The sequence below is a fragment of the Cebus imitator genome, unplaced genomic scaffold, assembly GCF_001604975.1.
Source record: "Cebus imitator isolate Cc_AM_T3 unplaced genomic scaffold, Cebus_imitator-1.0 Scaffold63, whole genome shotgun sequence".
Classification (NCBI taxonomy): Eukaryota; Metazoa; Chordata; class Mammalia; order Primates; family Cebidae; genus Cebus; species Cebus imitator.
In genome coordinates, this window is record NW_016107378.1 from 1,506,138 (window position 1) to 1,520,694 (window position 14,557).

The 14,557-nt window shown below is 50.2% G+C and overlaps 1 long non-coding RNA gene across 1 annotated transcript; it reads left to right on the forward strand.

Annotated features, from left to right (window-relative positions):
• The first annotated feature begins 604 nt into the window (after positions 1–604).
• LOC108305417 lies at positions 605–7,391 on the forward strand. The gene is made up of 2 exons (XR_001825721.2): positions 605–738; positions 7,265–7,391. It is a non-coding gene; the product is annotated as an uncharacterized LOC108305417 (long non-coding RNA).
• The last annotated feature ends 7,166 nt before the right edge of the window (positions 7,392–14,557 follow it).

Here is a 14,557-nt window from a genome sequence, read left to right on the forward strand (position 1 = left end):
GTGAGTCCCACTTTTGTTAATAACCACCTTCCATCATGGGTAGAAGGAGACAGAGCATCCATTCAAGGCCAAGGTCACCTTGGAAAAAGAGGATGGGGGCCTTAGAAGGGTCTCTCTCCAGCTCAGAGCCTCCCCAGGTCATGGAAGATGGTCTCAGAAATCAGACCGTCCCTTTTGACATAAGCAAACCATCACTACTTATGGTTCACTTGTCTCAAACCACATAAACTTGGTTTATACTTAAACCAAGCACGCTCATGATTTGAATGTGCTTAAAGACCAGCTTCCTGGTCTTCAACTCCATTAGGGTTGCAGCCACTGCAAGCCAGTAGGGCAGTCTTCAGCTCCCGACACCTGACACTGCCTCTCAAGGCCTCCATATCCAGCCTGATGCTAACTCCCTGCTACAGCTGCGAAGAGCCAGGTACCTTCCAGGTACCTACAAATTACAGGATCCTATAGACAAACACCTCTCTTAAGTCGGCTGTTTCCAAAGCCATTTCCATTTTCCGTTCACTTACACAGCTTCCCCACAGCACCCTTGTTGCTTGATGATGGGCAAGATAGACAAACAGGAGCCTTCAAAAATGGGTCTTTGGTGTGTGTGGCCGGGAGCTGGGAGCTGCAGGGCAGTGTGCTGCCCACTCTGCCCAGCCTGCCATGGAAACCCTACAATGCAGCGAATCCAGCTCACATGGACTTGGGGCAGGATGGCCAACCCTGCCTGTGAGGTTGCAGGTCAGTAGAGAGAGGGAGGGATTGCAGTCACCCCCTGAGAACATTCATACTCTAGGCACCGTGATGAGCTGTTTGCATACGGTGCCTCATTTAATCTGCACACTAGGCTGGTCAAGTGGGTATAGTTTAGTAGTTGGAGCTTGGATTGTAGAGCTAGACTGCCTGGTTTCAAATCTCAGCTCTGCCACTTTCAAGCTGTGTGGCCTTGTGCAACTGACTTAATCTCCCTGGGCCTCAAATTCCTATAACTTATCTGTAAAATGCAAATAACAGTATCTTATAGGATTGTTCTGAAGTTTCAATAAGGTCACACACACACGTACACACACACAAGGTATTTAAAACAAAACCAGGCACACAGCATATTCCCTGTTACCCACCATTATTACCATCCTTACCCCATGTGTGTGAGAATGTGGAGCCACAGAGAAGCAACACTTGCCCACAGAAGTGGCAGGGGTGAGATCTGAACTCATGACAGGCCTAATTTCAAAGCCCTTGGCTATAACTTGATGCTAAATGCTTGACTCTTCCCATCAGATCAAAGGCATTTTCCATTCCCTGCCAAGTACCACCTGAGTGCTCTTTGACCAATGGCCACCCCCTGACCCCAGGCACAAGAGAAGCTGTCCTGCCTCTTAGCCCAGGGGCTGAGATTGTAAGGTTGTGGGCAAGGGGCTGGGTGCTCAGCACAGGGGGGTCCTTGCCTCAGGGAGCTGGAAAAGGCCCCCTTTCTTTGTCCCTCCTCAGATCCTTACATCTACAATCCGGTTCCTTTCCAAACTTGGTATTGGCTGCTTGCAAGGTGAGGCCAGGACAGGGTCAGGTGAGAAAAAAGGAAAGTACACAGCCCAGCTGGACTCAGATACAGCCACCGCTCCTTGTCAGTGGGACTCCGTATGTCCCCTTGAGAGCTGAATAAGATTCTTCTCACCCTAATGTTATCAGAAAGTGCTGGGAACCTCCTCTGCGCCACAGCGAGGCTTTGGCGGTAAGGCATGCGGCAGACATCTCTGCCTACCCAGCACCCATCCCATTCTTCTGGAAAAGCAACAGGTGTTGCTTTAAGGAACCGCCACGCACACACTCAGTCCATATGGTTTGGATAGGGCTGACTCTCAACAATCATGTGACCTTGGTGTGACCAATCGGAGCATCACATCTTTCCAGGTATTATAGTTGATTTAAGGATGGGTATGAGTCCAAATCTCGGCAAATCAAAGCAAAACAGAGTCTGTTCCAGGACTATCATTAGCATAATCAGGGAAGAGACATTCTCGTCACTGAACTTAAACCTGAGGGTACAGGAGATCAGCCTGGGGCAGTTGGCCACAATCTTGCTTCCTTGAGAATGGCATCAAGCAAAGAAGAACAGAGCTGAGAGGCTGAGACAGAGACAGGAAGTCAGTAGATCTTAATGGCTGAACTTTGGTCAGGTGCCAACCCATTGGCCAGTAGAGAGAAGGTCCAAACAGTAGAATAATCTCATTGGCTAAGATTGACTTGCTGCCCTACCCATTGGCCAATGACATTGTGTTAGCTCCTGGATGTAACTGCTCCTAAAGCCAGAATTCCAAGTTACCTAAGCCAGGATATTTCCTTCCTTGCTATTTGATTTGGGTCTACTTGATTTGGGTTTGGTGACTTGAAAATGGTTTGCAAAACAGAGGGAAGGAGAAAAAAACATTATAATAGTAATTCTGCATTGGAGGTGAGAATTCTACCACTGAACCACCAATGCTTCTAATAATAATTCTGAAATAGGGTTGAAGGGTGTTTAGGAAGCCAGCCTGTCCCATGTGTGGGGGATGAGAGAATCATGGCCTTCTCCCTCTCCTTCATGGGGTGGCCTAGCATTAGCCAGCACCATATTCTAAAAACATTGGAGCACTCCCCAAAGAAGTGGGGAGAAATATTGCATCTGGCCTCCGGCAGGAGCCGAAAAAACAATGGGAATTTCAGCATTGCAGTTTGGAAGCACTCGATTCTTTATGGCCCAGAAATCAATGCATCCTCCCAAGGAGCCTCTATTTGAGAGGAACATGGCATTGATTTTGAATGAGCTGGGCCACAGATATATCAGGCAGGCCTGACTGATCTCATGGCTATGTGCCCACCAGAGCCGGCCGGTCAGGAACATTTGATTCCAAGCCGCTAATGATTCAGGGGTCAATAGGCAATCAGAAGGGAAACCAGCCCCCTCTCGCCCCCAAGCCTTACTCTGAGCCAGGGTCAGGGCTAATGCAGCTGCCCTAGGTAGGCCTGGATGCCATGAGGATCTGGAAGACTTCAGAGACCAAAGGGAAAATGAGTGGGAGGCCCTACCCACCTACATACAGTCTGCTTGCCCCTGAGGGTTTGGGAGAATTTAGGGAGAAAAGGAAAATTGCAGCAAGTCCCTTTGGCCATGGCAGCTCCCCTCCTCTTACCAGAAATCAGAGGCAGCTCCTGCCAGGAAGTTGCCAACATCTGAATTCAGTGAATCTTGGGAAATAGCTACTGGGAGATAAGAGAGAGAACAAAACAATAACAAAATGCAAGCGAAGGCAGGAGGAGATCCAAGATAAGTCTTAACACCAGAGCCTGAGTAACGGATGGGGATTCGTTAAGAGGGCAAAGCTAAGGACCTCCTTGGAAGAGCTTTGCAGGGGCCTGAGGTTGCTCACACAATGTTCCTGACCCTCTTTCTATGATGACTTCCTACGGGTCAGCCCATGATGGTAGAATGAGGGAGAAGAGGGTGGCTGAGGGGAGGAAGAGGAAGGCAGGGGATTGTTCTTCCTCCCCTCATCACGGATAACCCAAGGAGTGCTCCCTCAGAACCCAAGGAGTGCTCCCTTGCTCTTGATTCCATCTCCCTCTTTTAACACCTGAGGGAGACAGACTGGGCCTGTCAGGGCTCTTTGGAGACAAGCAACAGAAACCAACCCTGGCTGGCCTAAGCACAGAGGGGACCTCTCTTGAAAGGTGTGGGGTAGCTTTCAGAATCAGCCAAAGTGCTAGGCTCAAAAGGGACAACTGTGAGGGACCTGGGGAGCAAGAGCCTCTACAAAGTCTGCTGAGATTGGAACCAAACTCCAACCATTCACTTTTCATCTTGAGACAGTAGATCTTAATGGCTGAACTCTGATCAGGTACCCACCCACTGGCCAGGAGAGAGAGGCTCAAACAATAGGAGAATCTCATTGGCTAAGTTTGACTCACTGCCCCACCTATTGGCCAGGAGACAGAAGTTAAAAGAATAGGAGAATCTCATTCACTGAGCTTGACTTGCTGCCGCAACCATTGGCCAGGACAGACAGGTTCCAACAATAGGAGAATCTCATTGGCTAAGATTCACTCATGGTCTTACCACTGGCCAGAAGAAAGAACACTGAAACAATAGGAGAATCTCATTGGCTAAGCTTGACTCCCTGCCCCACCCATTGGCAGAGCACTTGATTGACAGTCTTACCAAGTGGAGGACTGTGGAAAACCACTCATTGGTCTTACCATAAATGGAGTACGGAGGCGGGAGGGATGGATGTTAGGCAGCAAACAATAACTGGCCACGGCAAGGGTCATCAACACTTGAGCTCAGGAAAGATGATTTTCCTAAGGACCTTATTTTACTTTGTATCTGCTTATGCCCTATCAAGAGATTAGAAAGTATCTCTCCAAGCCCTAAGGAGGAAAATGGGTCAGTAGGAACAGATGCTGCTATACCTGCATTTATGGAGCCCTCACCTTGTGCTGGGCAGCGAACTAAGCATGTTGCACCCATGATCTCATTTCAATGTCCTACAGCCGTACAAGGTGATGGGCTTTGTAGATGAGGCTCAGCTAAGGGACCTGCACTGACCTCATGGCTCCCAGAGCGAACAGAGCTGTTGGACTCCAAGGCCCGTGCAGTCAAAATCTCTCCATAACACAGATTCTCAAGGCAGAATGGGAGCACACATGCAGGAGGAGTGAGAAAAGCTAGAGAAGGAGAGAGCTTAGGGGAAAACCCAAGGCACCACATGATGAAGCAGGAACCCAAAGCCTGGAATCTTGGCACCTGAATAACACACATTGTCCCCTTTGCTACCAGCAAGCACCTCTTCACTATCTGGCTCCCCCCAACCCCTTTCCTTTTGCCAATCAAGTGCCCTGCCAATGGGTGGGGCAGTGAGTCAAGCTTAGCCAAGGAGATTCTCCAGTTGTTTGAACACTGTCTCTCCTGGCCAAGGAGTGGGGCAGTGAGTCAAGCTTAGCCAATGATTCAAGGTAGCAGACACATGGAACATATAGTGACTGAACCACAGAGACTCGATGTCTCTGGGGAGGGTTGCATTGCAGGCGGATGTCTCTGATGTGCTTGGGGAAGGTAGGGGTTGGCAAATTGCCAGCTATCTATGTGTCTCACGTACCATTATGGAACTTTCTGACTGTCTTTTATTTTTTCCCCCACCCTCCACGAGGTATCTAAAAACACAACGGTCAAAACCAGGGAAAGCAGAATGGACCTCCCATTGATTAGCACCTACTAAGGGATCAGAGGCTTTTCCTATGTCATTGCTGAATCTCAGGACGACATTGAGAGCGAGACTGCTGATTTCTACCTTGCACAGGAGGACACTGAGGGTCAGAAACATGAAGATGAGCTGGGATTTTTGTGCATGTGTGACTGTCACGAGGAGACACATACTGCAAGAGCCCTCTTGTCCTTCCTGCACCGGTGCCGGGACCAATGGTGCTGGGTGGCCCGGCCCCTGCTCTGTCAGCTGGGCACAGGGTCCCCGACACCTGGAAATCTGCTCTTGCTAAGTTATGTCCTCACTTATTCAAAGTTTGTAAAAGGGTACCCTGGGAGAAGAAACGGTCTTATCTAGCCAGAGCCCTGCTAAAATCCCAATAAGCCCATTGCGAGCTAGAGATTGAAGTGTGATTTTGGCATCTCTCCTCTGGTGTGGAAAGAGATTACACTGAGTCATATTTCAAAAAGGCGCGACTGACACTGCATAATCTCTGGTCTTAACTCCCCCTGACCTTGAGAGAGCAGCAATCAAGTGGGGGATTCTGCAGGGGGTGGGAACACAGGTTTAGACGATCACGGAAAAGCTCAGCTGCCAGCAGAATCTCATCAGGCCCCTGTCTGGGGCAGCTCTAAAGCCATGCAGGAATGGGCTTTGGAGACTTCCCCTCCTACGACCCCCATTCAGAGACAGGGGCCCAGCCTTGATTTCCTAAGGCCCCAAGCCTGCCAGCCCCAGGCTCCCTGCCCAGCCTGGCACTGCCCCGCTCCCTGCAAGCCCCTCCCCCACTTCAGACCCTGGAGGACCCACCGGGACCTCTTCTCATCTTCCCTCCACCCCCATCTCTTTTCCAGTGACAATAATGAAGCTGAAAATGTCGCCAGAAAAGGCATCGATCTGTTTATCTATCACTCGCTAATCAAAAGTTTCCTGCCTCCTGTTAAAATACCAATGATTTCCTTTGCGGAATCAAACAGGTCTGTTCCCAGAGACTGAGCGCATCAGCAGAGACAGTTTAATTACTGTCTTTGATGCTCCTTCCCTGAATACCAATCTTTCCTGAGTTACATGATGAACACACATTAGGGGAAGAATTAAATCAAAAAGCAGGGACTGACTAATTGCAGGGCATCTTGCATGAAACCAGACTTCCCTGATGTGTGCACTGATCCTCCCTGGGACCCAGGCATTTTAGAGCAGCCAGGCCCTGAATGCCAGCATACTCAGAGGGGGGCCCAGGGTTTACACCCTGAGACCCTCTGACGCATAATAAACATGGTGGTTAGACTTCGTGAGATTGAAAGTCTGGTCCTACCCTCAGTCTCAGCCTGGGCCACTTAATTTCCAGGAGCCTCAGTTTTCATGTGTGTAAAATGAAGATATTAAATATCCCCATAAAAGGCTGCTGTGGGGATTAAAGCAAATGATGGAGGCAAAGCCTTGACCATAATGAGAGGTTCATTAATGAAAGCTGTTATTATTATTATGACCATAAATATAACAATCAACAAATGCTTCTGATAGACAATATTATATTTTATTATAAGATATACTACTCAATACACGAATTAGTCAGTTCTCATCCTGCTGATAAAGACATACCCAAGACTGGGTAATATATAAAGGAAAGAAGTTTGATGGACTCACAGTTCCACATGGCTGGGGAGGCCCCACAATCATGGCGGAAGGCAAAGGAAGAGCAAGGGGACGTCTTACATGGCGGCAGGCAAGAGAGCATGTGCAGGGGAACGCCCCTTTATAAAACCATCAGATCTTGTAAGACTTATGCACTATCACGAGAACAGCATGGGAAAAACCTGCCCCTGTGATTCAATTACCTCCCACCAGATCCCTCCCACTACCTGTGGGGACTATTACACTTCAAGGTGAGATTTGGGTGAGGACAGAGAGCCAAACTGTATCCATACATTTTTATAATTTTAGAATATTAATATAAAATATAATAAGCAGGCTGTCCCCTTTATACATCACTGTCTCACCAGTGCCTGGAACTGTGCTGCCCACAGGAGGTGTTCCATGAACATGGAGAAGGAATCGCTAAGACGGACACAGAGAATGACACAGTGAATGCTCTGAAGACTGCCTTCCCCACCTGATTCTGCAATGAAACAGAATAAACATGTTCACTTACATGGAGGTTGAAATCTCCCACACCCTCCTCTCCACCACCCTGCCCGGGCTCTCAGAGGAGCCCCTGCCCTCCAAGCCATACTGCAGAAGCAGCTGAGCGCCACTATGCACTCAACAAGCCCACTTAATTGGCATGGCCAGAAGGGTGGCGGACGACCTCTCCCTCACCCACTGCCAAATCCATTTTGATGGAAATAAATGGCTATCATATGGTACAATTTATGGAAAAGAATACACACAAAAACAATTTTTAGATTATATTTTATTCTAAGAAAAGGGATAAAAGTATTCACGGAAATAAACTAAAATAATTCCCCTATTCTATCTGGAGAACAATAAATTCTGAGACCCCCACATTCCTCCATTGCCATCCCCCGGTCATCATTTTTCACACACACACACACACTCACACACATTCACATACACACACATACACACATATATGCATACACAGATATACACATATATATACACACACCCATACAACCATGCATACACACACATATGTGCACACACACACCACACATACACACACTCAAACTTACACAGACGCACATACACACACCCACACCTGCACATACACTCCTGCACTGATAATTTCCCACCTTCTCCTTTCTTCTTTTCTGAGACGGAGTCTCGCCCTGTCACCCAGGCTGGAGTGCAATGGTGTGATCTTAGCTCACTGCAACCTCCGCCTTCCAGGTTCAAGCAATTCTCCTGCCTTAGCCCACCAAGTAGCTGGGATTGCAGGCGCATGCCACCACACCCAGGTAATTTTTTTGTATCTTTAGTAGAGACTGGGTTTCACCAGGCTGGCTAGGCTTGGTCTCGAACTCCTGACCTCGTGACCCACCTGCCTCAGACTCCCAAAGTGCTGGGATTACAGGCATAAGCCACCGCACTGACCTTCCTACCTTCTCATGTGGAGGGAAACTGGGTTACCCCTGCTATTCATCAGTCCCCTACCCACTGATGCCATGCCATTCCCAGTCAGGGGGCCAGCTGAAAACAATGTCCTCAAGTCACTGGCTCTTGCCTTTTTCGTCAAAGACATCAAGAAGCATCAAATTGTTTGAGGTGACATGTGCCCAGCCCAGGAGAAGGGTCCGGGTCAGCCTCAGTGGAGGAGGGCCCTCTCTGTGATGGTTGCATGACAGGCTTATCCCTATGTGCAGCTGCCTGCCCTCCGGTACCACCCAGGGTCAGGAGTGAGGTCAGCAGAAGAGAAGAGGGAGGCCCTTGGATTCTCCCATTGCTGATGCCCTGGGGCACAGGGAACCTCTCCTGTGGGTGCTTTACTTTTCCATCCAAAATATGGCCCAAGGGAAACTGAGGCTGGTTTATCCCCTCCCCGCACTGAAACCTCCATCAGGAACTAGATGTGCTGTTCCTCAAGGTCTTTTCCCTAAATATAAGAAGGAAGAACACCCTTTTGTGGGGACACTACTAAAAGAGATTAAATGGCTCTACACAATTCCACAAATATCCTACACGCTAGGCCCAGATAGACACTGCTGTGGTTTGGATGTTGAAACCATATCGAAATGTGATCCCCAACATTGGAGTGGAGTGTGGTGAGAGGTGTCTGAGTCATGGGGGTGGATCCTTCACACTTGGCTTGCTACCATCTCCTTAGTGATAAGTGAGTTCTCACTCACTCTGTTAGCTCACACGCCATCTGGTTGTTAAAGAAATTAGGACCTGCTTTCTCTCTCTTGCTTCCTCTCTCCATGTGACACGCCTGCTCCCCCTTCACCTTCCACCATGAGTAAAAGCTCCCAGAGGCCCTCACCAGAAGTCGATGCAGACACCATGCTTCTTGTACAGCCTGCAGAACCATGAGCAAATAAACCTCTTTTCCTTATAAACTACCCAACCTCAGGTGTTCCTTTGTAGCAACGAAAAAATGGACTAATATCGTGCAAGGTGACTCTGTACCTGCATGCAATGGTGACTAAGATGGGTCCTCACCCTCCAGGAGCACGGAGTCTCCTGGGAGAGGCAAATATCTCAACAAGCACTTACAGCACAGCGAGATGTCTCAGATGGGGAGGCCAGCCGTGTCAGGACATAGAGGATGTTCCTAGGAATCTGGTAAGGCTTTTTGGAGGAAGAACTTAGTCAGGCAAATGCAGGAGTAGGTCCAGGTGGGCTGGACCACCCAGGGTTGGGTGAACCATGTGGAGGAACTGTGTTGTTGGACTCCTGAGGTCAATGGGAAATCCATGGAACTGTCTAATGAGGGAGAGGGACACGATCCTATGTGCACTTCACTTTGGTAGTATTTGAGAAAGGACCCCTCATGTCCCAGGAGGCAGGATGGGCTTTTGCAATGCGAACAGTCCACCTGCTCACCTCTCCCCTCCATCCTGCCTATTTCCCGCCCTGGGCCCCCCTCCCCTCGGCCTGTCTTTCCTCTCTCCCTCTCTTCTCACGTTCCCCTCTTGCTCTGCCTCTCTCGCTCCCCCTCCATCATCTCCCCTTCATTTCTTCCACTTCCCGCTTCTCAGTCTCCCTGAGTTCATCATCTTCCCTGCCCCTTTTGCAGATGCAAACACAGACAGCTGGATGTCATTTATTTTTCTGATTTTTTTCCCCACCCTTTGCACACACACAATTCCCACCCCCCTCATAATGTAAAGATGACCTTTCTGATATTATCAATTAAGGGAACAAATCCTCTTCTCTGAGCGCACTCCAAGCAGCTCCAGAGATCTTTCCAGCCGAAGAACACGGAAGGACCGCTCCCGCTGGCTGCCCCATCGCCTGTACCACATCTCTGGGCGGGCTGCAAGGGCGGATGGGGAGCCTAGTGCAGGCAGGGCAGGGCAGACCAGTGTGGGTTGGGGACTGCGTGGGCTGCAAATGTGTCTGCCCCAGCGACCATCATGGAGGGTCTTTTCTTCTTCCCTAGCCAGAGAGAGAGGCCTGGCTTCTCAGGAAGGGGCTCTCCAGTTGAGCTCTGGCCACTGAGACTCCTGCAGGCCTCCCTGTGGCGGGTCCCAGGGATGGCTCCTTCCCTCCCATTGCCACTGCGCTGAGGCGTTTTTACGCTGTGTATTATGGTTTCCAGAAGGTCATCTCGCATGGAGCTGCACTGCCTCCGCCTCCGCCCACGCTGCCCAAAGCTGCCCTTCCTCCTTTTTGTTTCCCATCCCTCCTCTTCTCCCTCCTCATTCTCCCATTCTCCCTCCTCCTCCCTGTCACTCAGTCTGAAAACGCACTCGAGGCTCTCCCAGGACACCATTCCCATCGGAGCCACACAAAGGCAGCGGAAGGAGGCCAGCGCCTGTGCAGCGCCTCTGACTGGGGCCCTGCCTGGTTCCAGCTCCTCCCCGGCCCCAGGAAGGCCTTTCTCTCCCAGTTCCGCGGCCAGGGGCTGGGCTCACCTCCAGGTCTGCTGGAGACATTGGGTCCGGTGGTGGGGAGCCGAGACGGAGCTGGGAGAGGCGGGGCACCCTGCCTGGGATCAGATTCGGGGCTTAGAGCACGTGGTCTCGGGGAGCCCATCCAGACGGTGTCCCTTGGCCTTTCCCACGGCAGCGCCCCCAGCGTCTTATCCCAGATTCCCCGGGGGCCCTGAGCACACAACCTGCCCAGGAAGAAAACCCCAGATAGCACCGGCCCACGCCGTAGTTACAGGCTCGGCTTAATTGCTGGGCAGGGAGGGGCAGCAACTGCCCGCCGTGGCCCGTGTGGCTGCGGCTGTCCCCGAGCGCACGCTGTGCGCCTCAGAGTCACACTTGCGCAGACTGCTCCGTGCTGGCGCCTGCCCGAGTCCTCTTCCTACTCCTCCAGCGGTGCCCACCAGCACTCAGAAGAAGACTGGGGAGGCCAGATTGCTGGGCCAAAGGCGCATTCTGAAAGGGGGGTGAGCACAGGCAGAGTGGGAGGGAGGAAGGGGGGAGAGAGAACACTCAGCCCCAAACTGTGACACATTTGGCCTCAGTCTCGTTTCTCGCTCCTAACAATGAATGGCTTCTCAAAACTCAACCCGACAGAGAAAAAAGGGGACAAGGACGTCTCGTGACCCTGGGCCAGAACTCGTTCCTGTGTTCTCGGCTCAGAACACCCCTGTCGTGTCCTTGCCTCCGATTCCTCTCCAGGTGCCCTGGGCGCCCAGTCCACGCAGGTCTTCCGTGGCCGCTTCTCTAGGGCCCAGGCCGCTTCCAGGAAGAAGTGCGCTCTGGTGACACCATCAGGCCGCTCGGGGGCACTGCAGAGGGAAAGACCGGAAGCAGAGGACGAAGAGGAGGGCTCCCACCTGGGACCCGCGGCACACCCCCCAGAGCCAGGATTGGCAACGGTGTGGGGCTGGCCGTCCTGCCCAAGCCGCATGAGCCCCTCCACCTGGCTCCACCCCCTCCTAACAGCCTTTGTTTACTTAAAACGTGACCCAGAGTTGGGGGCTGGCAATGAGGAAGGAACTCCAGGAAGCCTCTCTGCCATCCCCCTGCCTCAGGGCAAGATTGTCCTCCTCTCGAGGAGGTGTGTATCTTCCTGCTGCCCTCCCCTTACGAACACTGCGTCTCCTACCATAAGGGGTATCTCTCCAGCTTCAAAAAGTGAGGAACTTGAGCACCCTACGTAGATGTCTATTAACAGGATTTTACGCTGTGATACCCTAGACAAAACTTTTCAGTAGACATTCTTGGAAGCATTCTTCGTAACAGCAAAACAACCGGGGACCACTGTATCGTCCATCACCAGGGTCTGGTTGAGTCCACGGTCATGCACTACCCAAGATTAAACAACACAGCCATAGAGAAAATGAGGCTCGGCCCCTACCCCCAAGGAGCTCATGGGTCAGTGAGGGTGCCGGCCACGCAGGTGCGCTAAGGGATCTGGTGGGAATGCACCTGCAGTTCCGGAAATGAAAGGAATTTATTTGCTATATCATCTCTATCCAGCATTATATGTTATCTTTTCTCCGTGGATGGCTTCCTTTGGCCCTTGAAGGTCCCCTTCACCCAGAGTGCACAACCACATCTGTGTGAGGCAGCTGGCAGCCCAGGGTGAGAAACCATGCATTAAAGAAGTGCAGAGTACAGTATCAAGAGTGTCAGCATGCAGGAATTATTCTGCGAGCTTCTTCTACTCCTTGCTGGAATGAAATATTTCTTAAGCTTACAGTTCAACTACCAATAACCCATGCATTTTTTTCCATTCTGAAAGAAACATTATTGTCTAGACAGAGGCCAAAGAATGAGTCACTTTGGTTATTGCAGTAGCTATTTATTTCATCTGCATTATATAAAAAATTACCTTGGGCTAACTTTTAAGCCCAAAATGTAGTGGCTTAAACAAACAACATTTACTATCTCACACAATTTCTCCAGGTCAGGAATTTGAGAGAAGGAATTTGGAGTAATATAAGTCCAAGGCTTTCTCACGGGGCTGCAGTTATGATGTCAGTGGGGCTGCAGTCACCTGAAGGCTCAACTGGGGTTGGAGAATCCATTTCCAGGGTGGCTAACTCCCATGTCTGTTGGCAGGAGGCCTCAATTCCTCACCAGGTGGAATTCTACCTAGGGCTGCTTGAGCATCCTTACAACATGGCAGTCAGCCGTCTGCAGAGCAGTGATCCATTGAGGTAAGATGGAAGCCACAATGCCTTGTATACCTGGCCTTGGAAGTGGTATGCCATCATTACCCCATGTCCTATTGGGTACACAGATCATCTCTGTTCAGTATGAGAGGGATCTCCTTAAGGGCACGAATATCAGGAGGTGACACTAGCTACCACCTTCAAGATGGCCCAAGTGAGCCCCACCTCACTTGGGTGGGTGATATTATGTGGTGAACATTCATAATCATTCATAAGCACTGAACACCACCATTCCTGGCTCTAAACCCCCATTCCCCCAGCCACTGGCCTCCCGTTCCTTTAGCTGTTCCACAAAGATTCCACTTGCTACTCCTTCCTTAATTCCTTTTGGAACAGATGACAATGTACTTTGGTTCATTCAATTATTAAAACAGTGTCTAACCGTCATCCTGCATTGAAGTTCCAGGAGGATCTGGCTCTAATACCTTCTTGTCTTGTTTCTACCACTTCTCTTCTATCATCCTATGTTCCTTCTAAGCTCAGTGATCTAAAGATCCCTGAACATGGAGGTCAGCCCCCACCCCAGCAGCATGTTTGTTAAAACTAGCTGTGTGACCTTTGACAGGTTCCTTTTCTGAGACAGCGTCTTGCCCTGTTGTCCAGCCTGGAGTGCAGTGGCACCATCACAGCACACTGCAACCTCTTCCTCCCAGGCTCAAGCAACCATCCCACCTCAGCCTCCTGAATAGCTAGGACCATAGGCACACCCCGTTAATTTTTTTTCTTAATTTTTTTGTACAGATGGTGTCTCACTATTTTGCCCAGGTTGGTCTCCATCTCCTGGTCTCAAGCAATCCTCCTGCCTCAGCCTCCCAAAGTACTGGGATTACAGGCGTGAGCCACTGCATCTGGCTGGTTCACTCAATTATTAAAACAGTGCACACCCTATCATTCTACACTGAAGATTTAAGAGGATCTGACCCTAATAACTTCCTGTATTGTTTATACCACTTCCCTTCTATCATCCCATGTTCCTGCTGAACTCAGTGACTTAAAGATCCTTGAGCACCACCCATCCAACTGCATGTTTGCTAAAACTAGCTGTATGATGACCTTTGACAGGTGTCTTAGCCTTTCTGGACTTCTCCTTCCTCCTCTGCAAAATGAGGATAATAAACGTGCCTGCCTCACTGAGGGGTTATGAGGATAAAATGAGATAATGTGTATCAAGTGCAGAGAACACCACTTGGCATGCAGTAAGCACTAAGCCCTTCTGGATCTCCTTGCCTCCCCACCTAAAAGTTACTCTCCACTCCCTGCCCTTCCCAACCCCAGTTTCCACCTTCATCAGACCCGATGACATTCTGCCTTCTGAGGTACCATCACACCCAGGTCTTCATTCCCCATTCTCCCCCACTGTCTACCCCACTCCCTGCTAAATGTGAGTCCTTGAGGCTCTCCCAAGCCCCCAGCACGTAGTGGGCGTGAGTGTGTTTTACATTTATAAAATAATCTGCAAATGCTTGTTGAAGAAATTCTTAGACAAGGGAATAAGCAAATAGACAAGGAACACATGCCAGAAACTCTTGAGGTTAAACATTTATGCTGTTTCTCCATAGCCTGA